The sequence below is a fragment of the Pinus tabuliformis genome, chromosome 7 (genome assembly GCF_031772625.1).
Source record: "Pinus tabuliformis cultivar Carrire ecotype Pingquan chromosome 7, CPIR1, whole genome shotgun sequence".
Lineage (NCBI taxonomy): Eukaryota > Viridiplantae > Streptophyta > Pinopsida > Pinales > Pinaceae > Pinus > Pinus tabuliformis.
The window spans coordinates 889143531-889161516 of NC_142293.1; the positions used below are offsets into that span (position 1 = coordinate 889143531).

General features: G+C 37.5%; 1 pseudogene; it reads left to right on the top strand.

Annotated features, from left to right (window-relative positions):
- Positions 1 to 375: 375 nt before the first annotated feature.
- LOC149250460 (glutamate synthase 1 [NADH], chloroplastic-like) lies at positions 376 to 9798 on the top strand (annotated as a pseudogene).
- The last annotated feature ends 8188 nt before the right edge of the window (positions 9799 to 17986 follow it).

Consider the following 17986-nt stretch of genomic DNA (forward strand, 5'->3'; position numbering starts at 1 on the left):
GGAAAAGATGCCAGACTGGGATAGGTTGTGGGATTACTTCATTCAGGAAGAGTTGTGAGACGAGGATCTTCATCCAAAGAAGAAGCCTTTCGATGATGATGTGGCAGTTGCAGCACAAATGAAGGGTAAGAAAAAAAGGACTTGAGTAAAGTCAAGCGTTTCAATTGTGGCAAGATGGGTCATTACTCGCTGAGATGTCTAATGAAGAAGAAGGGAGATGATGAGAAGAGGAAATGAAAGCAGGATGCTGGTGTTTCCACTTCAACTGAGATATATTATCTCACCCGGAGATTGGAAGAGGAGGACTTTGCTATGATTTCTCATTTCTCCCAGGGTACTGTCAATAAGGATGGACGGTACATAGTGAGTGGTGCGATGAAGCATATGAAAGGGTCACAAGAGGTTTTTGAGACTCTAGTTGAATGGGACTCAAAGTTGTACATGGTGTTGGGAGACAAGAGTCAATTGGAGATCCAAGGATTAGGAGTTGCGCCATTCAGAATGGAGAGGATGTGTGATGCAGGTCTAGGATGTATTGTTTATACCAGGACTCAAATATAGCGTGATTTTTGTCTCGATGATCGAGAGGAAGGGGTTTGAGTTCTTGTTCCAGGATGGGAAGGCAAGACTCAGGCCCAGAGGCTCTAAGTCTGATGGGATTATACTCATAGTTAGAGAGCATGGTCTCTACAGGTTGACGAGAAAGCCTGTGGATCATGGAAAGAAGCAGGTGGAGCAAGTGCAAGTTCTAGAGAAGTAGGAGCAGGTGCAGGTGCAGGTTTTCGAGAGGAAGGTACACTTTCTAGAGAAGAAGGTCCAAGTCCCAGAGACTCAGAGGGATTCGAGTTCGAGAGGGAGCTTGCAGGCTCAGAGGGAGACTTTGCAACCAAAGAAGAATGCATGGTTAGTGGGGATCAAGGGTGCTCCTACAACTACTAAGAGGAAATCATGGAGGGATTTGAAAGTGATACGAGAGATGAAGAAGAAGCAGGTTGTTTCTAGTGACAACGAGACTTTTGAGAAGAGCATAGTTCATCGTATAGGGATTTTTGCGATTGTGAGCACCAGGAGTTGGGAAGTGTTGCAAGTAGTGATGACGACGACGAGATACTTCCTAGTTTTGGAAGTATCGCCCTCACTAAGAGGGAGTGTTGATTTTTGTAGCTTGGGAGGTACTCCAGGCCCTAGGGTTCAAGGTTTGGAGGGAAAAGCACCACAAAGTTCATTTGTGGGCTTGGAACCTAAGGTTGGAGTTTTGTACCCGTTGGGATATGGGTCAAAACCATGATGAATTTGAGCATGAGAAAATTTGAGGTGATAGAGCTTGCCATGCTAATTCCAACACTCCAAAGATCACTCAAATCAGAGCTCTAGAAATGAAGTTATGAATTTTTGAAGTTGAAAAATAATTATCAACAGTCAAGTCATGTAGGCTTGAAGTGAATTTGTCCAAGAGACATGTCTCTTTATCAATTCATGAATCCCTTCATTAGTGGATAAATAAAAGGTGAAGAAAATTCATTTCGTCATCCATTTGGTGCAACACACACAAAAGATAAGTTCGTAGAAGAGGGGAATATCTTTGTTTTAGGTCGCAATTAGGAGAGGCAGGAAAACGAAGGATGAGAGGGCTAATTTAGGCCTAGTTCAGGGATCTAAGAGCTGGAAGGAGGGCCGAGTACCCTTGCTTGAGGGCCTAAGATTCAAGGGTCTGTTTGCAGAGTGTTTGTGGGCAGAAAGAGGTAAAGGATGACTATTTTGGAGGGCTCTTAGGGTTCCGCAGAGACCTATGGTAGGTTACAGGGCTAGCCACTCCAAAATAGGGCTATGTGGAGGCTTGAGGGGTTGTCATATGCCTAGAAAAATAACACATAGAGGCAAAACTTTAACTTGAATAGGTCATAGTTATTTAGAGGTTGTTTGTGTTGGTTTATAACGGTTGTTGTAGCATACACATGCCCTAAGTAGGAACAATAGTATAGCAATATTACAAAAACGATTGTGCAATGTGTTGGGTCATTGTTTTGACCAGTTTTGGATAAGAATTGGAGCACCCTGTTGGTGCCATGTGAAGGACCTTCCATGGTGGTGAAGTGTCCATCCTAGGAGCATAACCTACAATGTAGTATTAGGCATCATTGGTTTGGTGGAGGGAAACATGTTTATAGCTCAAAGTATCCCTAGACGAGCTATCTTGAAGTGACGAAGAGGAGCTGAAGGTTGGGCGAATTTTGGTGCCAAATTGAAGTACCTTGATAGACAAAGGTGACTGCTAGCCTGGCAGTTTGGAGCTCGAGAAGTGGCCAACCCAGAGAGTAGATTTGATTAGCCCGTGCACATGTTATAGAAGTAACGTGCAACAATGTTAGGTGGTATCCCTTCTGGAGTCTCAATATGGTTTCCTTTGAAGCGCTAAGGGGTAGCTAGTGAGCAATACGAGAGTGAAGGACTTGTCAGAAATGATATGGCATCGAGTCTGCACAACATGTTTGTCATTGTATCTTGTATACCATAGACTGTTGTATTATTCAGATTTCGTTTAATATAATGAAGATTGGGTTGTACATTATTGTACAATATTTATTAAAAATTGTGTATACTTGTGCATATGTGATTCACTGCTTCATATTTTCCACTGTGCAAAGTAGTTATTGTTGAGATTCTTGTTTTGGTAGCATCGAAGATTTTGAGATTCTAACCTAGAACCAAGATCATGGAAATTAAATAACCTTCTCTCTATCTCTACTAGCGTAAAATAGGGCTTTCATCTACCAATAGAAAAGAGACATCAGATTGACTTTTCTTGTTGATTAGGCAAGAGAGTGAACCTTAAGTTGATTTAGGGTTCAGCCAAGCCACAACTAAAGTTTTCCTCTTTGACAATAGGACTTCTAGAAATGTAATGATTAACCTAAATGCAAACTAATCTTATAATACAAACAAAAGGAAATAAATCATAAACATGTCTCGATTAGGAATATGTAGATCTAACTCAACCAAGAGCAAAGTAATTAAATGATTGAGATTTAAATATGCCTGGCTTATAATAAATATCGAACTAACAAAGTAGTTCAATTAATTGATATTATGAATACCAAAACACATTTTATTCAGAAATCTATTAACATGAATAATTAATCAACAACATTTAGGAAGTAGTTCACAAAATGATGATGATTATTAAATCAGTAACTCAAATGATTAAACAATAATATAAGGAAATAGTTCACAAAATATTATTGTGTGTTAAAGCAGAATTAAAAGGTCAATTTTTCAATAAATAGTTACCCATAAATCAAAGTTCAATGCATAAGAGAATAGATAAATAACAATAAATAATTGAGGCAAATTACTCACATAGACAATGGTGCACAAACATGAATAAAAATAATACATTTATGCCATTATAAAATGAAATCAATATAAAAACAATAGTATTTTAGATACCAATTTATTGAAACTATTTCTCTGGCTCCGATCTCCAACAGTCCTTTACAATGCCTGAACTCTACTGCAAAAATCGAGTTGTAGTAATGCAAACTCAGCGCCCCAAACACAGTCCAGAATGCAAAAAGAAAAGTCCCAAAATTATCTCCCAATTTTGAGATTTTACTCTCCTCTCACTTATAACTCTAATTCCCCATTACAATAGTGCTTTTGAGAATTCCATAATTGCATATAAGAAAAGCCATTTCTTTATTCTTCAAACTACTATTAATAATTACAAAGATGAATTCAAAATAGAAGAGTTGTTGAAGAATAACTCTGCTCCAACAATTTTTATTGGTCAAAATTATTTTTCTTCTCTTGCTCATCTCCTCAATTGTTCTTCTGCCAAAAAACGAATTAAAATTAAATTAAAATGCAAATTAAAATTTAAAAAAATACCAATTCTGGAAAATAAAACATCTTCTAATCAAAACTTAATTAAATAAATAAACAAAAAAAATAAGAGTTTTGCATTGATCCTTGTAAAGATCCTATTGGTGAAAAAAAACATAGTCGAATGGATTTGCATTCAGCAGAGACTATGAGCAAATGAAAATACAAAAATTCAAACTCAGTTTTTTTTTAACAAATTCAGATCTTGATCTTCTGCTAAATTTTAGATTCATTAAATGATCTAATATGGTCATCTAACCACTTCATAAATATTCTCAGTGATTTTATCTATCCAACAAGCCATCCCAAGCCTCATTTAACCAAAACTCAACTTATGAACTTCCAAAATTGAAGTGTCAAAACTACCAGACTTTTGAAAAATTTGTTGCGTAAGCCAAAAATAGAAAATTTTTAATTAAAAATCTAATCCTAAATTAAATTAACTGTTATAAATTAATTAATATTAATTTTAAAATATTAAATTAATTACAAACTACATATACCGTTAGAATAAATTTTAATTAAAATTAAAATTATATTATATTAAAATTATAATTGAATTATATTAAACTTAAAATTTAAGATTATAATTAAAATATAATATATTATAATTTTAATATTATATATATATAAACAAAATCAATATTACAAACCACGTGGCATTAAAATATAATATATTATAATTTTAATATAATATATATATACTAAACAAAATCAATATTACAAACCACGTGGCATTAGATTCATATGAATCGAATATGAAATTCAAAGAGGAAGGCTTAACAAAAGAGTGAGAGTCACAAGGTGACTTACACTAAATTAAAATAGTCACCGATATATTAACAAAGGAGTGAGAGTCACAAGGTGACTTACACTAAATTAAAATAGTCACCGATATATTTTATATTGGATATGGGTTTTCTTAAATGTGAAAATTAGACACCAACAAAATTTTATGATATCCGATATTAAAAGGTCCTTGATGTTCTGATATATCAGAACTTTTATATATCGGAAAATTTTGTTTATATTGGGATGTTTTAGAATATTAGAAATTTTTCAAATATTTGGAAAATTGGGTATCAAGACAAAAATATCAGGCTTTTTTATATTGGGAGAGTTTTATTGGATCTTTTTATATTAAGGTTTTTATTAAGGAGAGGAGGTGAGGTGAAGCGGGACTCATTTGAAGTAGGACTTATCCATTATAAATTATAATTATTTTACAATTTTGAGATTTTGGGTCTCACAATCTCTTTTAAAATTAGGAATTGGAATCAATTACTCAAATCCCAAAAAAGCATAATTTTGATTGTTCTACAATTTCGCTGGTCAATTTTGTAGGATCGTTAGTGAAAAAAAAATAAGTAATAAAAAAAATGTAAAAATTAACTAGAAAATAATATTTACAATAAATAACTAATTTATTTACAGAAATTAAAAAAATATACATTTTGTACATTTTTTAAACCCAGGTAGTGAAAATTATTGAACTTCAAATGAGCATCATTTTCAAACCGTGTAACCAAATGAGATGAAATAAGTATCGACAGAAATCTAGTGAAACGTTTAGCTCAATGAAGAAATCAAAATAGAAATTCAACGAAAATAAAAGATGACAAAATGGTAGGACACTTAACCAAAAGAAAATATTACAAAGGTGATTTATCCAAAAATTTATGGAAATGATCCCATTATTTGAAATAAATAAGTAAAAAATGGGGGTGGTGAAATTTCACTATAACATAGTGATAACAAGTGGTGTAATAAAAGGCCATGCAAATCATGTATTGATTTCAGGACATGATGGTGGTACTAGAGCATCTCGCTAGACAAGAATAAAAGATGTTGGGATGCCATAGGAACTTGGGTTAGAAAAGACTCATCAAAGATTGGTGGATAATGACTTGCATGGTCTACAGTTCTATAGACAGATGGTCAACTGAAAACATGAAGAGATGTTCTCATAGTTGCTCTCCATGGTGCATAAGAGTTTGGTTTCAGTGCACCAACCCTTATTAGTCTGGGTTGCATCATTATGCGCAAATGTCATAAAAACACATGTTTGGTTGGTATTGCTACTCAAGATCCCGTTTTAAGGGGAAAATTTGCAAGAGAACCAAAATATGTCATTAATTTCTTCTTCATGCTTGCCAAAGAGGTTCGTGAACTTATGTATGAGATGGGTTTCAGAACCCTAAAGGAGATGGTCAGTCGTGAAGATATGCTAGAGATGGATAAAGAGGTTATAGATAGTAATGAGAAGCTTGAAAATATGGATATTTCTTTGCTACTTTGGCCTGCAACAAATAGTCTCCCAGACGCTGCTCAACATTGTGTTTAGGCACAAGATCATGGTCTAGATATGGCCTTGGACCAAGAGATGATCAAGATTTCAAAGGCAACTTTAGAGAAAGGTATACCTGCTTACATGGATATTCCCATGAAGAATTCCAATAGAGTTATTGGTACAATGCTTAGCCATGAAGTTACAAAAATATACAATATGACGGGTTTTCCCACAAACACATTTCATGTAAAACTAACAAGTAGTGCAGGTCAGAGCCTTGGGGCATTCCTTTGTTCAGGTGTTACCTTAGATTTGGAAGGGGACAACAATGATTATGTTGGTAAGGGTTTATCAGGAGGAAATATCATGGTTTACCCTCCTAGAAGAAGCTAGTTTGATCCTAAAGAAAACATTATCATTGGGAGAGTTTCTCTATATGGGGCAACAAGTGGAGAAACGTACTTCAATGGTATGGAAGTAGAGAGGTTTGTGTGAGGAATTCAGGTGCGAAAGTAGTGGTTGAAGGAGTAGGAGATCATGGATGTGAATACATGACTAGTGGAATTGTGGTCATCTTGGGAAAAACTGGGAGGAATTTTGCAGCTGGAATGAGTGGAGGTATTGCCTATGTTCTTAATGTTGATGGAAAATTTGATTCAAGATGCAATCTCGAGTTGGTAGACCTTGAAAATTTTGAAGAGGAAGATGATGTCATGCCACTGAAGATGATGATACAACAACACCTGCATCACTCTAACATTCAGTTGGCAAGAGAATTCCTTGCTGATTTTGAAGCTTTCCTCCCAAAGTTTGTGAAAGTATTCCCACGAGACTATAAAAGAGTGTTGCAAGAAATGAAGGCTAGGAATACTGCGAAGGAAGCATAGGAGGTTGACTTGATGAAGAAATATTCCTTTGAGGAGATGAAGAGGATGGAAAAAGTTGCTTCAAATCAACATAAAAAAAACAAGGCTTACAAGGTACATTTTCATGTAGTTCAACTCATTTTTTCTTTATTTTTAATTTCAACTGTATAACATGTATATCATCATCAAATATTAACTCCACTGTATAAAATCCTTGATTCTTTCAAATGATTTGACAATGTCATCAAATATTAAGTTGTATAAATGTTGAGTGTGATGGCTTGGTCATGGGGCTAACATTTCTATCTAATTTGCAGCAAAGTGAACAGAAAGTGGTGGCACAGAGACCTACAAAAATAAATAATGCATCTCAGCACGTGGTTTTCTGATGTATGAGTGTGAGAGTTTTGCATATAGAGATGTTGCAACACGGATAAATGATTGGAAAGAAGTGGTTGAGGAAAACAAGCCAGGGCCACTACTAAAGACACAATCAGCTAGGTGTATGGATTGTGGAACCCCCTTTTGTCATCAGGTTATAGTCTAGACATCATTTATTTGCCCCTAATTATTTAATAAAATAGCAAGTGAAACATAATGTAGTTATACAGTTCAAAATTCATATGTTATATTCACTGTCTGAGTGTTTTCCTTTTTGTATAATGCAAAGCTTCTTAATTACATTCCTTGTTCATGTATCTTTTTTGTTTTTCTAGATTGTACACTTGTTTGTATTATGAACATGTGAAACTTTTTGCTCCATGCAAGATAACAGTGGATGTCCTCTTGGGAACAAAATACCTAAGTGGAATGAATAGTTCACCAAGGGGGTTGGAGAGAAGCATTTGAAGGGATACTAGAAACACATAATTTTTGAGGATTCACTGGATGTGTATACCCTACCCCTTGTGAAGGTGCATGCATACTAGGAATAATTGAAAATCCAGTATCTAGTAAAAGGATTGAATGTTTCATCATTGACAAAGCTTTCGAAGAAGTTTGGATGGTTCCACGTCCACCTAAGAAGAGGACAAGGTATGTGTCTTTCGTTTCTAATTCTTAATTGCATTCTTATGATGCTTATCATTTTGAAAATAAATTGTTTGTTTTCTATGATGTGGTGAACTAGATATTGATATGGATGGATCATTAGGTGCAAGAAGAAATTTTATATAGTGGGTAGTGGTCTAACTAGTTTGACTATTGCTGATCAAATTAATAAAGTTGGGCACTCTGTCATTGTTTATGAACGTGATGATCAAATTGGAGGTCTAATGATGTATGTAGTTCCTAATATGGAAACAAACAAACTTGATGTTTCCCAACGACATGTTGATACGATGGCAAAGGAAGGTGTTAATTTTGTTGCGAATGCAAATGTTGGAGTTGACTCTCTTTTTTCTGTGGAGAAGCTTCTCCTTGAAAATGATGCTTTGCTTTTGGCATGTGGTGCAACAAAACCAAGATACACTTCTATATTTGATTTCAATTCAGATTTCTCCAATAGGAGTTGAGGCCCTTGTTGTATAGTGTATTATATATATATATATATATTAGGGATCTTCCTGTGCCTAGTTTTGAATTAATGGGAATACATTTTTCTATGGAGTTCCTTCATTCAAATACCAAGAGTTTGTTGGATAGTGGCTTGCAAGATGGAAAGTTTATTTTTGCAAAAGGGAAAAGGGTGGTTGTCATTGAAGGAGGAGGCATTGGAACTGATTGTATAGCAACAACCATAATACATGGATGCAACAATGTTGTGAATTTGGAGCTCCTTCCACAACCTCGCAATTCTTGTGCTCTTGGAAACCTTGGCCTCAGGTTTGTCTGTTCATCTTCATCTAAATAAAAATTAGTTATATATTATCTTCTAGCATGTTGTACCCTGTACAATTCCATGATTGTGGGTCTTTGTTCACTTTTTGGTAGTGGCCTAAGGTTTTCCGAGTAGATTATAGCCACCAGGAAGCTATTACCAAGTTCGGTAAAGATCCTAGGTCATATGAAGTGTTGACAAAAAATATTATCGTTGATGGCCTTGGAAATGTTAAAGGGATTGAATTAATCAAGTTCAAATCGGAAAAACATCAGAGTGGAAAGTTCCATTTGAAAGAGATGGAAGGCACAGTGGAGATTATAGAAGAAAAACTTGTTTTCTTAGCAATGGGATTTCTTGGACCAGAACAGGTAAGCTATATTTTTCTAAGCAATGAAGTTGCTATTGAGGTGATATAAAACTTTAAATTTTGATTGATAAGAACAATCTAATGACATTTTAATGAAAGTAGTTTCTCTTTTTCACTTGAAAAAAGCACAATCTAATGATTCAGGTCTAATCTGAATTTAGTTGACAACATTCACTGCTACACTATGTTTTCTTCTTTAGAAAATTGAGTAATTCAGTGATGTTGCATCCTTCCTAATCCATAACATTGAATACACATATTTTCAACATTTATATTATGAGTCTAAAATATACTAGACATACACATCATACTTTCTGGAATTCCTCCATTTATCTCCTCGCTCTAATTTCATTTTTTTTATTTGGTTTGACAAATTATTGCAGAGAAGTTTGATATGGAAAGGAATAACATGTCAAATTTCAAAGCTAACTTTGGTGATTTTACAACGAGTGTTGATGGTGTTTTTGATACTAGTGACGATAGATGTGGACAATTACCTATTGTTTGGGCCATTGTTGAAGGAAGACAAGCAACTACTCAAATAAATAAATTTGTGATGAATGAAGAGTAGTTGATCACAACTCGTTAAGATAGAGTGGAGGACAAGGATAAACGCCCAATGTTCACTTTCAAAATATAATTTCCCCTTGGGAAACTTGTTGTAGAAAGTCATAATCCCAGGGAAAATGGTAACAACATGTCAAACAAGCCACTCAAATCCTTTGTTATTGAAGTTGTGAAAGGAATCAAAGGGCGAGTTCTCTGCTTTGAGCGTCTCACATTGCTTTTTATTAATTTTAACAAGGAGGGTCTTTTGGAAGCATCAACTTCCTCATCTAAGGCCTTTGTGATGAAAAAAGGTCTATACGAGACATTTCAGTCCCATAAGACATTTTTTCCTTTGCATTTATATCCCATTTTCTGCCTATGTACATTGGTTGTGACATTGATGTTTGAAATCCATAATCATGCCATTGGAGGAGTGCAATTGCAGTTTCCTAATCCTTTTTCTTGACATGGAACCTAAATTTTCTCTTAGGATTCAGCACGGTGATAAATGTTTAGTGGTGCAAAAATAGAAATGAATCTTCGAGTGTATAAAGGTAGTTGACAAGAGAAATTCAGAAAAATTATTTAAATAATGAATAACTTCTTTGTTTGACTGACAAATCTAAGAAGGACTCCAGATGTGCATGAACATAACTCCTAGTCCTACAACCATTGTGCAAGTTTGTTTATTTATTTTTTTCTTTTTTCTCTATTCTTTTCTAGTATACTATTTAATAACTTCATCTATATTCTTTTATTCATGAATTTGAAAATAGAAATCCTTTCAGCTATTAGGAATGTTAATGACCTTACTTCTAGTTTTTTTTTAAATTTTAACTACAAATTCTATGCATTAGAAAACCTAAGCCATCTAGCCTTTCAAAGTTGGTAATCAAATTCTGATGAAATCATTAATAACATTGTAGGTTGTATATTCATATTCCCCTTTCTTTTATAATCTTCTTATTTCTTCATTTACCATGTATTCTTTGTCTTCTCCCATTTTTTTTTTTTGTAAGCTGAGGTGGTACTCTTTCTATTACTGGATAGAAAATAAAACAGAACATAGTATCAAAAACATATTAACTCGCCCTCATGGGGAAACCGAGTAATTAAGCCATCTAAAGTTTTTAATGGCCGACCAAAAATAAAAGGCCCAAAGTCTGATTATCCTAGCAAGATGGACTAGACAGTCCTGAGACCTTCTAATCCTACTGGTCTGCATAAAATATATTTCCTTATCTAGAGCATGCAAAAAACTATAGTTAACAAGACTATGAGCTTTCCTATACATATCTTTTCTCAGACATCTTCAGTTGCAGGTTGCTGGTTTGCTCCTCCGTCTGCTCCCTGATGTTCTCCCTTCAGTAGCTGATGTAATTCATCCAGTTTCTTCTCTTGCCTCTCTAAAGCAATGTGAATGAAACTCAGTTCCCTACGCAATTCAGGGCCTCCCTGCGCAATCTCCACCATCTCAGTAGCAACTTGCTCTAATGCTTTTGCCAATAACCTTTTCATTACCCAGTAAATGTGGAGAGATTGTTTGAACAGAGACATTCTACCCCTGGTGTTGCCTGGGTCATGTAGCAAGAATTCCCAGTCCTCCATTTCTTCATCAGATTGGCCTTGAAGAGACTCCTCCTCCAAGTGTTGCATAATTCTTCTAACCTCTGGATTTGTATTCTGCTGATAGGCCCTCTCTGCCTGATGAATTTTCTGTTCCATCGACCTCCTCGTTTTTTTGGCTGGTCCCGCTTCCTGCTTGGTGTTCTCGCCTTTCTCGTCTTCCTTCCTGCTCTGCCCCCGACCTCTCTTACCGCCTGTATCCACCCTACTTCCCGTTCCCCTATCTCTTCTTCTCATGCCGTATCTTCTTACTCGCTCCATCTGCGGTGCTGGCTGGTCCTCTTTCGACTGCTGGTTCCCACCTCCTGCTAATCTGCCCTGTGCGTTAAACTTCCTGTTTGCTTCGCGTCGGGGTTCCTCCTCCTCAGACTCGTCCGCAATCTCAAAAATCTCGGCCGGGAGCTCCTCTATCGCTATTGCCTTGCCTTTCCGGTCCCTGCTCTTGTCAACTGCACTGTTCAGCTCCTCTGCCACCCTGGTTTTCATCCTGGTTTCCATGCTATCTCCAATTATGCCGCGGGGTATGCTCTGGTGCCGACTAAAAACTCTCCTGTCTCGATGTCTCACTGCTATGCTGACCTCTGCTCGCTGAATTGGGGAAAAACTAATCAGCTGCCTTTCCTTGCCCGTTTGGGTATTTATCAACTTTCCGCCCTCGAAGTATGCCACTAAATCGGCACTGCATTGCCGCCGTTTATTTTCCGGGATGATGCCTCTTCTGGCCATCATACCATGATTAACATTAGCCGTCTGAGGATCTGACATGCCGCTCCACCATCCTCTCCGATTGCGCGCATTAATTATATCACAATGGGGGTGATCCTGAGATGCTCTCCACGCACGCTGCCAATGTACTGCATTGTGCACTGCCATCATATCAATCCTCTGTCCATACTGACCTGCATTCATTAAACGAGATCTCCAAACCCGCTCACCTATCCAGCTCATTAATCCCGGCGTTCTCGCTCGTTGCCTGATCATGATCTTCATTTATAATCTTTGCCAAGTCTGCCCAATCTCTGCTGTCACACACCGCTTTCCATTGGCTGTCTACAATGCTGCCTCTTCCTTTACAACCCCAGTTCGCCATGAAGTCGGCCGCGCGGTTCCCATTCCTCCTAACATGATTAACTAGTTTGTATTCTATCCTTTTTAACAGATCCGCTATCTCTTGGACAATTCCGGCAGTTCTCCAACTGCTTGTAATTCGTTCCCAATCTCTTCCATTGCTAAGCTTCTTCAACATTTCAATCGCGATCTGGGAGTCACCAACTATTTCCAAGTTTGTATAACCATTTCGGATTGCAATTCGCAACCCCTGGTGGATCGCCCAAAATTCAGCCTCATTATTCGTCATTTCTCCGCCCCAATCAGCGTAAATCCACCTTACCTACTTCTGACTGTCGCAGAATATGCCACCGAAACCATCATTGCCAGGATTCCCTTTCGATGCTCCATCAAAGTTTAATTTGATGAAGTTATCTCTGGGATAGCTAAATTTATCTGAATTTTGAATTCGCACATTATGTCTGATGTCTTGCTTATGATACACCATCTCATATTTTAAGTTTAAACTGTTCAGGATCATCTCCTCAGTTTGATTAGCCTTCCAGTCCTCCACGTCCCATTTCTCTACCAAGATTGTTTCCCTCATTAGATTGACCGCTCGTCTCCATATCGTTTCCGAATCCTTTATTTTGTTCTGGAATAATCGGCGGTTCCTTTCTTTCCATATCATCCATAGCACGAAGCCTGCAATAAGATTCCAAGCTCTGCTAACAACTTTACATTGGAATTTCTCTTTATTCCATTGGAAAATTATTGTGTTAAAGTCTCTGGGACCTATCTCAGATTTGCCGAATATCCTTCTTGTATCCATCCAAAGTTTCTTAGCGAACGAGCAATTAATTAGGAGGTGATTTCGGGTCTCCTCTTCGATATTACAGAGACAACATCTTGAGGGACCACTGAAGCCTTTTTTTTGAATTCTGTCCCAAGTTAAAATCTTGTTCTTAGTTGCAAGCCATATGAATAGGGATACTTTCGGCCACCAGTTGCTTCCCCAAATAATCTTCCATTCGAGATTCTCCTCATTTATAGCCTGTGTGTCCGCTAAGTAGTATGCCTCTTTGATGGTGAAAGATCCTTTCATGGAGTTCCCCCATCTAAGAATGTCCTTTCTTGTACGAGCTCTAATTTTCCTGGAATCCACCTCTTTCATATAAGCTTCTTTTTGTTCTTGATTTAGCTCCCCGTCCCATTCAACTAGTTCAATCCATTTTCTCCAGATTCCGTCCAATTCATTATCTTTCCAATAGTCTTTGACACATTTTCGATTTCCCTCTACTCTTTCCTGAAGCTGCTGGACCGACTGAATTTTGTTCATTTTTTCCTTCTGCTGCCATTTGTCATCCCAGAAGTTGGCTTCCTCTCCGCCTCGAATCTCCCAGAATGTATGGTTTTCAACTATATCTCTGTTTTGACGAGCTAGATCCCAGATTGCTGAACCCTTGGGGGTTTCTCTCTGTCTTAAAATGTCAACTATTGTGTCAGGCATATTGTATTTGAGTCTCCATATGGCTTTCCATGGGTCATTACCCTCTCTTAACCATCGCCACCAGAGCTTCGCTCCTAACACTTTGCTGAGTTTTTCCGGTTCACGTAAACCCAATCCTCCTTTTTCCTTCCTCTCTGTTAGGTGATTCCAAGAAACTAGGGCCCATTTTTTCTGTTGATTCGCCCCTCCCCAGATAAACTTTCTTATGATCTCTCTAATCTTTGAACAAACTCCTAAAGGGGCCGCCATTATCGACAGAGGATATATGGGAATAGCTTGGAGGACTGATTTCGCCAATACTACCCTTCCTGCCATGTTTAAAGTTCTAAAAGCCCAATTCGCCACTCTGTTTCTCAATTTGTCCAAGACTCCTTGCCAATTTTTCAATTTTTTGGATGTGAAGTCCAATAAATTCCCCAGGTATTTCGTAGGCAGCTCTCCTCGCTTAAAGCCCATCAGTCTTGTAAGATGAGTTTTAACCTGTTCCATAGTATTAAATATAAAAACACAGGATTTGTCTCTATTAATTTCCAGTCCAGAAGCTTTAGCAAATAGGTCCAAAATCCTCTTCAGCTGTCTCACTTCTTTAACAGTTGGTTCCCCAAATAGCATAATATCGTCAACGAATTGCTGATGGGTTAAGGGCAAATTATTACCCCAAAGCTGTAAACCCTTGATTTTGTTCGCTGCCCGTTCTTTTTTAATATATCTACCAAGGCCTTCTGCTGCCAATATGAAAAGAAACGGAGATAATGGGTCTCCCTGTCTAATTCCTCTAGACGCATTAAAGGTTTTTGAGGGGGTTCCATTAACAAGAATGGAGAAGTTCGGAGTAGAAATTAGACTATGAATCCACTTTACCCATCGCCTGCTGAAGCCAAAACTTTCCAGGACTTCTTCCAAATATTTCCAATTCAGTCTGTCATAAGCTTTCGACAGATCTAATTTAATCATCATGCCCTTTTGTTTTTTCATTTTTAAAGAGTGGATAACTTCTTGGGTTACTACAAGGCCATCCAGGATTTGTCTACCTTCTACAAAACCCGTTTGTTCAGTAGATATTAACTTGTCCAGCAAGGGTTTCAGTCTTTTGGCGATCAAGGTTGTTATTATCTTGTAAATAACATTACACAATGCTATGGGTCTAAAGCCGTTGGCATCTTCTAAATTATCACTCTTAGGAATTAGAGCATAGAAGGTAGAGTTAATGGCAGGCCATACCTTCTGGTTCATCCGAGATTCTTCTATCAATTCTAGGATTTCTCTTCCCAGAAAATGCCATCCCGCTTGGTAGAATTCAATCGTGAAGCCATCTGGACCTGGAGCAGTACCTTTTTTCATGGATTTTACAACTTCTTCTATCTCCTCTAAGTTGGTAGCTCTCATCAAAGCCTTATTTTGGTCTTTAGTAACTAAACGAGGAATGGCCGAACATATTTCCTTTATTGCTTCCGATCTGTCAACTAGAGGCTCTGCTAGGATATCTTTATGATGTTCCACCAGCACTTGCTCGATCCCTTCTTGCTCCACTACTCTTTCACCATTCTGATCCTTGATGGATAATATCCTGTTTCTTTGTCTGTGTTGAATCATTGCCTGATGAAAGAATTTTGTGTTCCTTTCCCCTTCCCTTAACCATTTTATTCTTGATTTCTGCCTCCATAGAATTTCTTCTTGCTTTCGCCTTTCCTCTAGTTTTCCAAGAATTATCCCTTCTTCTCTAATGCTCTCCTCTGACCTACCTTCAGTTATTATCTTTTGTTGCAGTGATTCCATTTCTCCCTCTAGTTTTTGTTTGTCTTCCATAATGTTACCGAATTCCTCCTTATTCCATTTCTTGATTCTCCCTTTCAACTCCTTAAGTTTCAGTTGGAATGTATGCATCTTTCCTTTACCCTGAACTGTACTTTGCGTCCACCATTCTTCCATTTTCTTTAAGAATCCCGGGTCCCTTAACCAAAATGCTTCAAATCTGAAGGGTCTCCTTCCACGATTTCTTTTAATATCCACCTCTAGTCTGATAGGCCAATGGTCAGATCCAAGAGATGGCATGATCTTCGCTTCAACGAAAACGTCCTTGTTCATAATAGCTTCTGATACTAGGAAGCGATCAAGTCTCGATGCTATCTGATTCTTGCCTCCCCTCCTATTGTTCCAGGTGCAGATCCCATTGATAGTTTGAATGTCTACTAGTCTTAAATCATCTATCATATCATTAAACATATCCATGAATTGATCTGACTTTCTTATCCCTCCTTTTTTCTCCTCTAGGGATCGGATTAAGTTAAAATCGCCTCCTATAACCCATGCAGCCTCTAGATAAATTCTACGAATTACTTTCATGTTTTTTATAAAGCTTTCTTTTTCTCCTGGGGAATGTGGGCCATAAACCCCTGAGATGACTACCTTTTCTTTCGTTCCTACTATTCTACCTGTAAGGATTCTAGTCATACTGGTCCAGCCTTCTAGGATGATGTCGTTTGGGTTCCACAAAATTGCAATTCCTCCCGCAGATCCAATAGCATCTTGCCCCATAACTTCGTATTGAAGCTTATTTTTGTCGATTATTCCTTCCAACTGTTGCACTGTAATTTTCGTTTCCTGAAGAATCATAATACTTGGCTTATCCTTTTTCAATTTCTCTTTCATATACCTCTGTTTTCCTTTACTATTCAAACCCCTAATATTCCAGCTGATGATAATCATTTAAAACTTTTGATAGGAGGGGAAGAATACCTCTGACAGAGGTATCACTTTACCTGAGTTTATCAACATTTCTCCCACAGTCTGAATGGCTTCACTCAACGTTTTCCGACCTCTTTTCCTGTTGTTTTTGCCAGAGCCGTCCATTCCCATCTGACCATTCTCCTGTTCGTTTCCTATGGTTATCTGTTTATCCATGTTCTCCCCTTTTTTTTCCTTGTACTTTTGAAATGCTTCTTTGTACAGTTGTTTCTGCTTCTCTGGTATGAATCTGCTATCCAGGTTTTTCCATTCCTGAATTAACTGTTTCATGATTTTTTCCTCCTCCACCTCATTTTCCATCTGGCTTTCCACTTCCATCTGGGATTGGATTGTTACTGTTTCTGACTTTCCCACAGCCCGTTCTTCAGCTGTTTTCCCCGTATTTGTTTCTTTTCCCTTAGTTTCTTTAACTATTTCCATTGGCGTATTTCCAAGATCTTCATCATCCTCCAGGTTTACTTCATAATCCTCGTTTTCGTCTTGGAGGATTTGAAACTTGTTTTGACTCGCTGTATTAAGGGGCTTTTCTTGTGTCTGAGTTTTGGAGCCCTCTTTGCCTTGTTTCTTCCTTCTTGTAACCTGTTGAAAGTCCCTATCTGCCTCTTCCATTTTTTCTGAATCTCTTTGATGTTCCTCTTGATTTCTATTTAACCCCTCCTCCTTATTCAAAGGACATTGTCTATATAGATGGCCGTACTCATGGCACTTTCGGCACCTGAACGGAATATGTTCATAGTCTATTGGCTGTTGCCAGATTTCATCATGATATTCCAGCTCAATATATTCCGGAAGGGGTTCTGCTATATTCATGTATACACAGAGCCTTGCATATGAAGTATATTTGCCTCGTTTTGTTGCTTCTGCTATTTTGACAAAGCCCCCGATTGTTTTCCCAATCCCCTCTAGTATTTCAGGATCCCAAAATTCCACTGGTAAGCCAAACAATCTAACCCAGATTGGGGCGGCTAGCATTTTTTCTTTTTCAGGGTTATATCGTTCTTCCCAGTATTTCATAAACAGGCCCGCACTGTTCATAAAATACGGTCCTTCCTCAAAAACCCTATCCTTGTCCTCCAGATTCGCGAAGATGGCTGTAAAAAACCCTTTTGCTCCCAGTTTCAGATCTATATGACCTTTTGGTCTCCACCTTTGATAAATCCACCTGTATAATTCTTTCTCAGTTGGCCAATACCCTACGAACTTGCATATCAGTGCATGGTCCTTCATGTAGCAGTTATATTCCTCAAGTTTGTTGCAGGGAATGACATATCTAGGTTGTTTT